This window comes from Xenopus laevis, chromosome 1L, assembly GCF_017654675.1.
Source record: "Xenopus laevis strain J_2021 chromosome 1L, Xenopus_laevis_v10.1, whole genome shotgun sequence".
In the NCBI taxonomy this organism is placed as follows: Eukaryota; Metazoa; Chordata; class Amphibia; order Anura; family Pipidae; genus Xenopus; species Xenopus laevis.
In genome coordinates, this window is record NC_054371.1 from 182,963,249 (window position 1) to 182,977,699 (window position 14,451).

Consider the following 14,451-nt stretch of genomic DNA (forward strand, 5'->3'; position numbering starts at 1 on the left):
TGTTAGCGAATATATACATCAAATGATCATATTCATGCCTTCCTTGCTTCCAAATGAATCACCAATCTACTTAAATCTATGAATTTATATTCAAAGTGTTGATTGAGGTAACAGAGATAATGACATAAAATATTTAAATGAGCCATTAAAATGTTTTTTGCCTCTCATATTCTGGTTATTGCGTGCTAGTAACTCCTGCCCCAGACATTTTTATATGAATGATGAAATTAGAGAAGAGAGTTTAAATTCCTTACTCTTTAAAACAGATGATTTCCTCTTACGGTTTTTCAACAATATCAAACTTGAAACATGCACCTCTTGTATTTTGCTAATGCACGGACCAGTTGGATTTTTCTACACAGAGGAAATGGATATCAAATGACAGGAATCAATTAGACCTTATGAAATTCTGAACCAGTGATGGGGGTGGTGTACAAATAAAATGATGTGCCCCAGAAGCCAGTTTTGTTTTGTAATGAGAACCAGCTAGTCTAATTAGCCTGAGGAAATTAGAGGGGGTGGTGTGGAAAAGGTCTCTTCAGGTTTTCCTGTAAAGTACAGTTAACTTAATTAAGCCAAACCACTAATTGTTAAATATTTTTCAGACATTACTAGAGCTTTCTGGAGCATACAATGTAATTAAATTTAGATTTTAGTGGTATTTGCAGGGATTAAAGTACAAAAAAACAGCTGAGCTGAGTTAATATTCTCTTCACTGCCACAGCTGCCCTCTGTTGCATTTGAAAGGACAGAAAAAAAAGACTGCAGGATAGGATGAAGCAATAAGGAAGTTTTTAGTTCATGTATATGAATTCCACAGTGCAGTATAGTACAATCATATACCGTATGATCTGTGTGATACAGGACTAGAAACAAAAATAAATATTACGTTTTATATTGTGACAAAAATGGCAGCCCTTGTATTTTTCTTGGTATAACGAGCAAATGTAGTCATTTTGCAACACACTACAATAATAGGATTTCATGTAAGTGAATGATTATCTCAGTGGGAATCCGGCATGTAAGCCATTTCATATTGCTAGACTATTATTTGTCTCAAATATTCATGAATGAACCAAAGACATCTGTGCATAATAATTTAAAACCACAAAGGAACCTTCAAGCGTAGTAACTTGGCTTTGAATTTAAGTTACACAAGGATCATACAAGGGTGACCAGATGGACAGCCCTTCAGTGATTAATGAGGCAGGGTGCATAACATGACTTAACGCTGCTACTAGAAAGTACAATTTTTGTTATTTGTATTAGTTTTTTGCTATAATAAATGAAGTGCTTTTGCAGAAATGTAATAATAATAATAATAATAATGTCCCCAAACAGTTAATAACCTCAGAAACTTTCTTGGTCTAGTTTTTCAATATAAGTGAATACTTGGAGGAATGGCAATTGAATGAATACCATCATTTACTGTATTTTAACACAGTTAGCAGCCCATAAACCTCAAATTTATCTGGTTGAGGTTTTCATGGAGAAAAAAAACTTACATTTTTAGAGATTTATTATACCCCTAAACTGTTAAAATCTGGATCCAAAAATACTCCACCTCAATCTGTCAAGGTCATATAGAAGTCACTGGCAGATGTCCCTGAAGTTGTTTTTTGACATACTGATCTGTGCTGAGTAATCCAATAAAGTCGGGATTTTCATCAGAGAATCCGAATAGGTCAAGTTTTTTCACAGAAAAAATTGTTGAGTTTTGGGATCATCAATCGTATTATCCGAATTGAAGCGCAATTTTGAGAAATTTTTTTGATGAGTTCAATTCATGGAAGGGAGTTTGGTTGACTTTGATTTCATAAAAACTGAGATTAATTTGAGTTTTTGTAAATAATACCCTTAAAGTTGAAGAAAACTCCAACATTTACAAATGTATGTACAGTATATAAGGCTCTTATTATTTTCCTAGATTTGTACCTTTTAATTACCTTTAGAGATTGTAAATCTCATGGTTTACAGTGGGTTACAGAGATGGTTGATTGTTTACTATACAAGTAGAACTTATTTACTATGCAAGTGGAACAGTTTTTACATACATCCAATACAGTAGGGTCAGTTTTATCAGGAGCCAATGTACTCATAAGAGTGGAGGAGAAAAACAAAGTACAAGTATGGTACCTGTTATGCAGAATGCTCGAGTTCTTTCACGGAAAGGTCCATGGGTTTGTGCCTCAGTAGAAGTTGCCGTTTCTTCGGGGTACATTAATGAGTAACCGATATTTACGGTTCGGTAAATCGACAAAAGGTGCCTTTGCTAATCAGCTTCTGAAATCCTTTTTTTTTTTTAAAGCTTGGTACAGAAACCATCCTCATTAAGCAATTTGCCAAGGTCAACTGCAGGCTGATGCTAGGCAAACCCCAAAAAGTGTTCTGTATGGGGAAAAAAAAAACAAGTTAATGCAAAGTAAAGGTAAGGGCAAGCAATGGGCAAGGTATGGGCAAGGTGCTAGATGGTGAACCCCTGGCCTGAAGTAAATACTTGGGTAGCTTAGAAGGGCATCCCTGTAAGAAAAAGGGGCAGCCAAATGGAGCCCTTTTTAGCAAAGGGTACTGCCAACAACCAATTTTTTTTTAGAGAGAGCGCTGCTTTCCATCACAGGTGGGTTAGCGCCAGCCCCCTCTTTGCAATCAACCTAGGGGCAGACAGCTTGCCCTTCCATCACTTCAACTGTCCACCCTCTAACTGTCTCAATCCGCCATCATCCAGAGAAATGAGCTTTTGGCGCAGGCAGGCATTGTGATTTGTCTCCACCTCTTGATAGGCAGCTTGCTCTTCCATCCAATCCATCCGGTCCTGGCACATTCCGGCACAGGTCCAAGAGGACCTCAGGGTTTGTCATTTTCTTCAGGCTGCATTCAAGAGTGACTGCTACTTTAGAGTTGTCAAAAAAATGATCTGATCCCATGGCTGTTCTATGGCTCATGCAGCGAATTGCCTGGTTTCTTCTCCCAAATGGTTTGAGCCTTTTTTTTTCAGACTACATTAATGAGTAACTGATATTTACGATTCGGTAAAGCTCCAAAAGCTGCCTTTGCTAATCATTTTCTCAAATGTTTTTTGTCCAGCTATCTTCAGAACCCTGTCTTTGTTAAAAAATGTACCAAGGCCCACTGCAAGCTGATGCAAGGCATGACCCAAAAAGGGCAGCGGGGTGGATTTTTATAGGCAGCCCCTTAAACACTTAAGGGGAGCCCCTTTAAGTGAGGTACCTGGAGGTTTAAATTGACTCTGACTCAGAAGATGGATTGCCGGTACTGCCAGTCAATGAAGAGGCCCAAGAGGACATTCAGTTGTTATGGTCATCTGGAACCACTCGGCGCGGTGGCTAGATCGCTGGTCATTTGCCCGTGGAGTCCTGCGTTCAAATCCCTGGTGGATGCTTGCCCAGACCTTATAGGGTTGTTATTTTCTTCAGGCTGCATTCAAAAGTGACTTCTACTTTAGAGTCTGAAAAAACTGGCCTGCCCACATGGCTGTTCTGAGGCACATACAGCCATTTTCTTCCATCAAATGGCTCTGGGTTCAAGCCTCTACTGAAGTTGCCTTTTTTCGGGCTACATTAATGAGTAACTGATATTTACGATTTGGTAAAGTGCCAAAAACTGCCTTTGCTAATCAGCTTCTCAAATGTTTGTTTCCAGCTATCTACAGCACCCTGTCTTTGTTAAAAAATGTACCAAGGTCCACTGCGAGCTGATGCAAGGCACAACCCAAAAAGGGCAGCGGGGGGTTCTTATAGACAACCCCTTAACAAATTGACCATTCACGAGCCCCCAAACAGGGTTTGTACTGACTCTGTTTGGCGGGAGATGCATTGTCGGTCCTGAGATGATTATTTCCTGAACCTTTCAAGAATGTTTATGCCTGTACAGAGACATTTTCTTTAGGCTGCATTCAAGAGTGACTGCTACTTTAAAGTCGGCAAAAACCGGCATTGTCACACATCAGTTCTGTGGCTCACGCAGCAAATTGCCTGGATCTTTCCCCAAAAGGTCCATGGGTTTGAGCCTTGGCAGAGGTTGTTTTTTCTTCAGGCTACTTTAAAAAATTACCGATATTTACAGTTAGGTAAATCGCCAAAAGCTGCCTTTGCTAATCAGCTTCTCAAATGTTTTTTTCAAGCAATCTACAGAACCCTGGCTTCGTCAAACAATTTACTGGGAGGGGGGTGTTATTACCGGAAATCCCTTCACCACTAGACCATTCAGGAGCCCCCCTTTTGCGAGGTACCTGGGGTTCGTATTGACTCTGTTAGGCAGAAGATGGACTGCCAACACTGGCAGTCAATAAAGAGGCCCAAGAGGACATTCGGTTGTTATGGTCATCTGGAACAGGGTTCAGCAGGATTAGACTCTGTGGCACGGCAGCTAGAGTGCCCTGTTGTCCGCTTGTGGAGACCTGAGTTCAAATCCCAAAAGGATGATTTCCTACACCTTTCAGGGTTGTTTATGCCTGTACAAAGTAATTTTCTTCAGCCTGCATTCAAGAGTGACTTCTACTTTAGAGTTGGCAAAAACTGGCCTTGCCACATGTCTGTTCTGTGGCTTATGCAACAAATTACCTGGTTTCTTCCCCCCAAATGGCTCAGTGTTTGAGCCTCTGTGTAAATTGCCTTTTTTCGAGCTACATTAATGAATAACCGATATTTACGATTCTGTAAAGAACCAAAAGCTGCCTTTGCTAATCAGCTTATCAAATGTTTTTTTTCAAGCTATCTACAGAACCCTGTCTTTGTTAAAAAATTTAGGTCCACTGCGAGCTGATGCAAGGCACGACTCAAAAAGGGCAGTGGGGGGGGTTATGTGAGGTACCTGGCTTTTCGTATTGACTCTGTTAGGCAGAAGATGAACTGCTGGTACTGCCAGTCAATGAAGAGATCCAAGAGGACATTTTGTTGTTATGGTCATCTGGAACCACTCCCAGAAGGAGTCCTGATTTCAAATTCAGTGTTGTCTTGAGGCTGCATTCAAGCAAAAACTGGCCTCCCAACATGTTTGTTCTATGGCGCATGCATTTAATTGCCTGGTTCTTTCCCCAAAAAGTCCATGGATTCGAGCTTCAGCGGAAGTTGCCTTTTCTTCCGGCTACATTGATGAGTAACCGATATTTACAGTTCGGTAAATTGCTAAAAGCTTCTCAAATACTTTTTTAAAGCTTGGTACAGAAACTGTCCTCATTAAGAAATTTGCCAAGGTCAACTGCAGTCTGATGCTAGGCAAACCCCAAAAAGTGTTCTGTATGGGGACAAAAAAACAAGTTCATGCAAAGCCAAGGTAAGGACATACAATGGGCAAGGTATGGGCAAGGTGCTAAATGGGGAACCCCTGGCCTGGGTAGCTTAAAAGGGCATCCCCTGTAAGAAAAATGGGCAGCCAAAAGGAGCCCTTTTTAGCAAAGGGTACTGCCAACAGCCATTTTTTCAGCAAGAGCGCTGCTTTCCATCACAGGCAGGTTAGCCGCAACCTAGGGGCAGAGAGCTTTCCCTTACATCACTCCGACTGTCCACCATCTGACTAAATTAATCTGCCACCATCTAGAGCAATGAGCTTTTGGCGCAGGCAGGCATTGTGATTTGTCTCCACCTCTTGATAAGGCAGCTTGCCCTACCATCCAGTCCATCCAGTCCATCCAGTTGTCATTTTCTTCAGGCTGTATTCAAGAGTGACTGCTACTCTAGAGTTGGCAAAAACCGAGCATGAATATATTCCATCATACATAGACAAAAAAGAAATTAAAGAACACAACACAAATGTGTTTCAAGCTAATTTTAGTGTTTTAGCCTATGGGGGACCACTTATAACCTATTTGGAGTCAATTGGTGGACCTTGAAAAATCAAAGGTTTTTTTTTGGAAATACTTTGAATCGAATTCAATCGAATCAAATGCGTTATTAGTTTAAATCGTACGATTCAAATTCGATAAAAAACTGACCTATTCGATCTAAAACAGAGAAGAACAGTTTCACATTCATTGTTTGCTGTGATTTCACACAGGTTTATGTGTGCTTAAAAAAATAGAATATCAAAAGGGAATTCTAATGTGTTCTTGCTAGAACATGTCTCATCTGCAAACAAGGCACGTTTACATTTTTTTATTTCTGATATGTCCTCAAGGATAAAAGCCTTGTTTCAATTTGTTTATTTCAGAACCTACTGCTATCAATTCTGAAGTAATAAAAATATATTTGGTGCTTGGATGTTTTGTTATATGAGCATTCTCAGCATTCATTTCAGTGTCAATTTAGCATGCAATTCAAAACAAAATTACTATTTACTTTTTATCTTAAAACTATTGACATGGAACAAGAAGGTTTCAATTTTCTATCATATCCATTAAAGGACAGCAGTAATACCAACTCATTAAAACCAATTGCACAACGAGTTTAGCAGTTACATAAAAAGATTGATCCCTGTGCCAAAAGGTTTTGATACTTTCAACTGTAATTGCCTAATTTATAAAATTGGGATGTGTTGCCCAGGAAGAAATATATTAAACTTTATGTCAGTCTTGGTCTGACAAAGCCTGAGCATTCCCAGGTCTGCAATTGGCTTTGGTATCCTAATTTAGCTTTCTTTCCTGAGGTGATACAGTACTTATATAAAACAAGGTCAAACACATTTTTGCAAACTATTTTGTAACCATGAATTGTACCTTAGTAGATGTTTTAAAGCTCTGGTATTCCTAACATTGGAATGTCAATACTATAGGGAAAACATTAGGGAACTGATTTATCAACATTCAAATTGAAATACAATTTTTTTTGCACTAAAACTCACGTCCTGAATTCACATTAGGGTTTCCAAAATTCAAATGTTTGATAATAATTAAGCTTGCAAGTTCATGTAGAAGTAAATTGGAGTTGTCCTAGGCAAAATGTTATCTAATTTTTGCTGAGAGATTGTAGACCCATTGAAAATAATTATTAGAATATTAATATGATGCATTCAAGTTTTTTTATGGTTTTATTATATCAAGTTCTTTTACATGAAAAATGTTCAATCCATAAGCAAACATTTGAGTTTGGTAACATTCAGGGGTTATTTACTAAAACTCATTTTTGCTCATATTCTACCAGAAACAAACTCAACTAACTCCAATCCATGAATTTGGCTAATTTACTTATAATTAAACAAAATATAAATCAGATCTGGAACAAAAACAATTTTTTTTAGTTTTTAGGAATACCCATAATTTTTTCTAGTTTATAGTCTTTAAAAACCTCAAATGTATTGAATTTTTTAGCAAAAACAAGCATCAAAATATTTGAAAATCGTGAAGGCAAAAAAACATCTTCAAATGGTAAAAGGCACCTCTGCTATAAACTTTTACATGAATTTGGCAGTTATTAGCTGGAGTATTTTCGGATTCAGATTTATGTTGCTTTGGGGCATAATAAATCTCTAAAAAAGTTTGTTTTTAGTGAAAATTTTGAGAAAACAAAACTCAATTTTAACAAATAATCGTAAAAAAAAAGAATTTGCATTTTGTTAAATAGGCTTCCCTGAGTGAAGCTATTTTTCTTTTATTAAATAGCAAAGAAATATTACAAAATCCTTCATAAAGAAGATTTGATGTGATGTTAATCATTAAATTCCATATGAGTAAATAAACATATATCTGGTTTAGGATATTAACCAGATAGCATTTAAGGGTACAAGTTTTAACATTTAATCTTTAATCCAAACCTAGAGATATCTCAGGTCAAAATGTATATAATAAATTGATTATAAACAGGCCATGCAATATGTCCTCACATTCATATACAAGCTTGATAAGTGTCTCTCAGCCTTCAGATGCACTTCAGTAAAAAGAACATAGTGTACATCTCCAGTACACTGTTTATTGATGCTGAGAAGTCTCTTGGCTATAAATTCTTCTTCTCTACATTTTCACCATAAAAATTAAAAATATACATTTGTGCCATCTCTTTATGGACTGCAAAATGCATGAGCGCAGTGTCATCAGTTTTTAGATCCCTTATTTTCTGATAGGTTGTTCTGGTTGTTTTTAAAGTGAAAGGAACATATAAGAGAGTAAAGGAGAAAAAGCAGAAATAAATTGCCAGGAAGTAGAGAATGTTTAAGGAGTAGATGTTGCTACTGTATGTAGTTGTTCAATTTCTGCTGTTCCTTTCAGTTCTTCCTGCTACACAGTGCCTAGGATGGTAGAGTTGACAACATTCAGGAAAGCACTTCATTTCAATAGATCATAATCACAACTTTTTTGGGGCTATTTTTCACCATGTTTTTCTTGTACAGAATGCATTGAAGTCAATGGCTGTTCTTGTATATGTTCTTGTGTCAAGAATTCAAGTCAATGGGCAGTTTTTCGTGTGTGAGATGTATTGAGTAAGTGAACACTTTTCTCTTTTCGTTTTTTGACAGCAAATGCATTGGAATGAAGGGCCGTTTTCTCTTGCAATTTTTTTCCTACATGAATAAACACTTTTTCCTAGTAAATCAAAATGCATGCTGAAATTCTAATGCAGATTTGCAAACATGCACATATGTGTGTAGAAGTATGTGGATCACCAAAGTTAATGGTATAGGGGCCGGTTCACAAAAGGTCAAAAAAGTGAGTGCTATTTATAGCAAGCCTTAAAAATTTGATTATTTCTTATATTTTTAGAAATAACGATCGATTCACTAAAAGTTCACTTGTCTTACTTAAAAAGTGTTTTTTTTTCATTCATTTTCAGTGAATTGTGTTCAGTATATTATAGCATGCGTTATTTTGTGCGTTATTTTAAGCCATTTGATGCAATCTATAGCACCTAAGACATTCAGGATGCCACTGACAGAGTAGAAATCTCTTTTTACAGTATTCCAGTCATTCCTTTTCCTGGGAAACTTGATATAATTCCATGACACAGAACATTCTGCATTCTGGACCTGCCCAAGGCACCATGAAGTTGTGCTAGTGGCATTAGATAAGGCTCCAGCTCCTCATAAAGGCCTTTAATTGCTGCCCTATAGCTCCTCACTACATCTTCCTCTATTAATCCATCTGATGTTTTATAGTAACGCCTACTCCTGGGATGTTTGTGAATTATGCTTTAGGATTAATTCTACTCCATAAATATTGCAATGTGATTAGAATACAGCCTTCTAGTAATTTAGAATTAACACTTGCAATATATTTATTATTGCATGCAAAAATACTTTGATGAATCGTTCCTTAAATAACGCACAAATCTGTGTGTTAAGGAATTACGACCTTTTGTGAATTGGCCCCATACAACCTTACGGCTGGTTTTCTGCTCATTGTGTATTATATATTATTGCCTATTAGGTTTGACTTTTTTTGTGAATCAAGGGGCACATTTACTTAGATTCGAAAATATCAAGGGTTAATTAACCCTCGATATTCGACTGCCGAAGTTAAATCCTTAAATTTTAATCCATTGATCGAACGATTTTCCTTCTATCAGAAATTTGTTAGAAAACCTATGGGGACCTACCCATAGGCTAACATTGATGTTCAGTAGGTTTTAGTTGGCGAAGTAGGGGGTCAAAGTTTTTTTTAAAGAGACAGTACATCGACTATTGAATGGTCGAATAGTCAAACGATTTTTAGTTCGAATCCTTCGATTCAAAGTCGTAGTCGAAGGTCGAAGTAGCCAATTCGATGGTCGAAGTAGCCAAAAAAACTTTTGAAATTCAAAGTATTTTTTCTTCTATTCATTCACTCGAGCTAAGTAAATGTGCCCCTAAGTGTTATATCATTTAGGTATTTCAGGATTTATTTACTAATGAGTTCATCTTTTTGCAGCTCTGAAATGCACAATCAATCTGCAATAAACTAACAGCAGTCCATGATCTCTTTATATCCAAATCTCTTCACCTTCTGGCTATCACTGAAACATGGCTCTCTCCCACCGACACTGCTTCAACTGCTGTCCTCTCCTATGGAGGCTTCTCACTTAGTGACACTCCCAGAGTGACTAAGTTTATCAGAGCACAAGTCACATGACAAGGGGTAGCTGGGAAACTGACAATATGTCTAGCCCCATGGCAGATTTCAAAATTAAATTAAAGAAAATCTGTTTCCTCTTTTGAGAAACGGACTTCAGAGCAGCAGCACTTTTAACTGATGCATTTTGGGGAAAAAACTTTTTTTCCCATGACAGTATCCCTTTAATAAAGCTAGTCTAGTGGATTTGTGTTAATAAAAGAGCACCTGTGAGTTTCCCCGTGTCTGCAACTCATTTGTCAGAGGAAGTGTTAAAAAAATACTAAAAAGGTAACAGGTCATTGTAGGCCATCTGCCAGAAAATTACTGCAAAATGATTCATTGGTAACTGAGGTGTTTTACGCAACATTTTTTTTTCTCTTTTAATTTATCACCCGCAGCTTGCTAACATATGAGTGAATGAGATCGCTGTACAGTGTTCTGTTTAAAGTGTGCTCAAGGGTTTAGTGAGGAAAAAGCTCCTGCCATAAATAATAGCTCAGGGATTGCACTAGGGTAGCAGCTGCTCTTTTGTTTTACATGTGTTTACAATTAACTACAAGTAAGTTATATTTATTTGTCTTTGCCATATATATATATATATATATATATATATATATATATATATATATATATATATATATAAATATATATACACACACACCATAGTGGAATGATAAAATAAAATACATTAAAGGAATACATGCATCAGTCACATTGATTTTATGTATATATATATATGTGTATGTATATGTCTTTGATACATATATATATATATATATATATATATATATATATATATATATATATATATTTATATGTACACACACATATTTCTTTGTTTTTATGCAGGTATACTGTGAACTAGAGGGTGATCTGTGAACTGTTAATGAATGCTAAGTTCTTCAAGTCATATTAAGTACTAGAAAAATAATTCACACTCCATTATACTTTCAGTAGAGCATGTGTTGGTCAATGCATCACTGCAAATAGCAGCATATTATGTTCACTTTATGCTTTCCTTAATTATCCCAGCATGACATTCTAGTGACTTTTGTACAAGTGTTGCAGTGGGAATATGATTCCTCATTCAGCTCATGTAACAAAAAAGATTTCCAATTATTTATTGTATCCAATAGAATACAACCATGGAAAAGAAAAATGTGAATGCATGGAATTCATATTGTAATCATCATTTTCAATGGGTCTACAAATGCTCAAAAAAAACAAAACTCTAAAAATTGCTTACATTTTACCTAGGACAACTCCCATTGCCTTCTACATAAACTTGTCAGCTTTTAGATGTTTTTAATTTTAATTTTTTGTGCTTACATGTTTGAAACTTTTATTCTAATTTGAGAATTTTAGCTACAAAACTTGAATTTACATGGTTAATTGCATTGTAAGTTAATTACCTGAGAGAATCATTCTTGTACAATTTGAATTTTGTTCAGACCATTGTAGTTTGGGACAATTAGTCAAATCATTTTGAATCTAATTGCACTGCAGTTGACAGCAATTTGTAGTGATTCCTGTATCCACTATGATTTGCATGGCAGTATCCATAGTTACGTTTTAAGCAAATTAATGTGCAATTTGAAACATTGCTGTTCACTTACTTCCACTTATTAATTATAGATATTGATCAGAAATGTTGTACACAGTCAAGGTTTCAATAAGGCAACTACAAAGGGCAGAACATATTAAAAAAATGTGCATGCTTCCTATTCAGTAATTATGGTGCCAGTTCTAAATTTAGCATATAGAATTGTATTTTAAATTACAGTTATATTTACAGTATATTTAAAAATGATCCTACCTATTCTCAAATGTAGAAATGTTAAATGGGTATGGCATTTTCTCATTTATAGATTGTTTTATTAAGCCTTTTCATATTACTCAGTCATTAATTTAACATTCTGCCAACTGCTACTAGATGGATGGTGCAGGGAAAATGTTCTCTTGACAGGCTTGAAAAACAGCAACACCACTATAACACTATGCAGGTAAAAATGTTATAGCTGCTGCCTAGGCAAACCCAGCAACTGTAAAGAATTTAAAGGTGGAACATACCACTTAACATAATATATATATATATCAAAGCAGTCATAGGTCTTGTGATACAAAAAAACTGTGTTTTTTCAACGTTTTGGCTCTTGGACGTGAGCCTTCATCAGGAAGGGCAGTGACGGCTCACGTCTAAGAGCCGAAACGTTGAATAAACACACTTTTTTTTTGTATCACACGACCTATGAGTGCGGATCCCTTACTGCTTTAATATTATGAAAAATGCATTTCTTAGTTGAATGTGGCACTGGTCAATTTTATATTCAAACACTGCTATTCTCTCCCTCTGTGTGCTTGTATGAGCCAGTGCGCTCACACACAAACCAAGGGCATACACCAGTGATGAGTGAATTTTTTCTCCAGTCATGAAATCACAGCAAAATTCCACAGTCATCTGCACATTTTTTTGTGAAATTGCAGCAAAAATCTGCCACTGGAAAATTTGCCACAGCAGAAAAGCCACCAAGACAAAATTGTGGCAGAGACAAAAATAGGGGCATAAGAATAAACGTCCCTTGACTTGAATGCATTTGGACAAAAAAGTCCTATAAGAAAAAACACCCATTGACCTGTGAACTGTGTTCTTCAGTATAGGGATAAGTGTTCTGTAACGTTGGAATTTACACCTAGGGGAAGGAGACCATGGCTGTGATTTAACTGTGATGGAGTAAGGACCAGGGTTGGGGGGAATGTTCCCAGCTGCCAGCAATAAAAAGGAGAGAAAAGCTAAGTGAGAGTCGAATTACCGTGAACAACAAAACAAGAAATGCCATGTGTGATATTTCTCAACCTGGTACCAATGTCTACATTCTCAATGTGTCTCTGGTGTGTTTTTTTACTTAAAATGTGAGAGTTCAAATATGGAAACGATGGAGAAATTTGCAAAAAGGCAAAAGTTCACAAGATGCATTGAAGTTGATGGGTAATTTTTTGCAGCAGATAACTTTTTTTCCCAGTGACTTTTACCATACATTACCAATACAATTACCAATACATTGGAGCCTAGGGTGTTTTTTTTTGCAGCAAGGGCACACATACATGATGAGTTGCATCTAGGGGCACTGCACCAATGAGGCTAATTGAGAGTTGAGCTCCACTGGTTACCAGAGGTGGCAAAAATGCAGCTCCTGGTAACTTTAAGAGCTGAATTTCCCGTTTTCAAACTGGAAAATCTGCTCTTCTAGAGCAGAGAGAGCAATTGCACTTGTCTGGCTAGCATTTGGACACCCCCTGGATCCAGGATCACTCCTGGTTGCATAAACCAAAGGATGGACAGAGCTCTGACTTTTACTTCCACACTTCTTCCTGTTAACAGTTAGAGCTGCATTATTTCCTGTCAGGTGATGTCTGAGGGAGCACAAAGACCATCACAAAATGGTGGCTAAGATAAAAGTTGTAAAAGGGCAATTTTTATTGACCTACTGAATAACTGCTGGTCATTCATCCACAAATGCATATTCTCAGTGAGTGGATTCCACATTGGCAAATACAGGCCACTTATTAAAGGAACAGTAACACCAAAAAATGAAAGTGTATTAAAGTAATTAAAATATAATGTACTGTTGCCATACAATGGTACAACTGGCGTGTTTGCTTCCGAAACACTACTATAGTTTATATAAACAAGCTGCAGTGTAGCCATGGGGGCAGCCATTCAAGGCTTAAGTTACATAGCCGATAACAAATACACACTGTAGAATACCATTGTATTCTATTACAGTGCTTATCTGTTATCTGTTAAGTATCCTGTGCCTTTTCTCCTTTTTTAAGCTTAAATGGCTGCAGATTATGTATATAAACTATTGTAGGCTTTCTAAAGCAAATGCATAACTCTTACCAATGCAGAGCAACATAGATTATATTTGAATTACAGTTTTTTGGTGTTACTGTTCCTTTAAGGATCCTGGCATATCAAAAAAAATGAAAAATGTTATTTGGCCATTAGCACAAATTACTATTTAGTCATCTGCAGGCACACACATTATAATTTCATATCAGTCAACTGTATTTAAACTGAATTTAGATTAGACAATATTAGTATTCAAATATGACTCGTGCCAACATTTTCTAACTGTTAAAAATGTTATTGACAGAAAAATATACAACAATGTTTCAAAGGTGTCTGCCAACTTCTTCAAGCATTTTGATTGAAGAGGTGGGTGCAACACTCTCAAAATATTTTTGAAGGATTGGATGTCTGCTATGCTGTAACACTTCACTGTGATTTATACACAATTAACAGTTACATGTTCATTTTCTTGATTTAGTTCTGCCACTGCCTTTCCCAATGGTGCAAATTGCATATGTAATCTGAATAGCTCAAACTTTTGGATGATTTGGGCTTGTTAAAATAAAATGATCACCTTTTCGCTACCAATTTTCTGTACAGCTAAGGAAACACCTTTATATCTGAT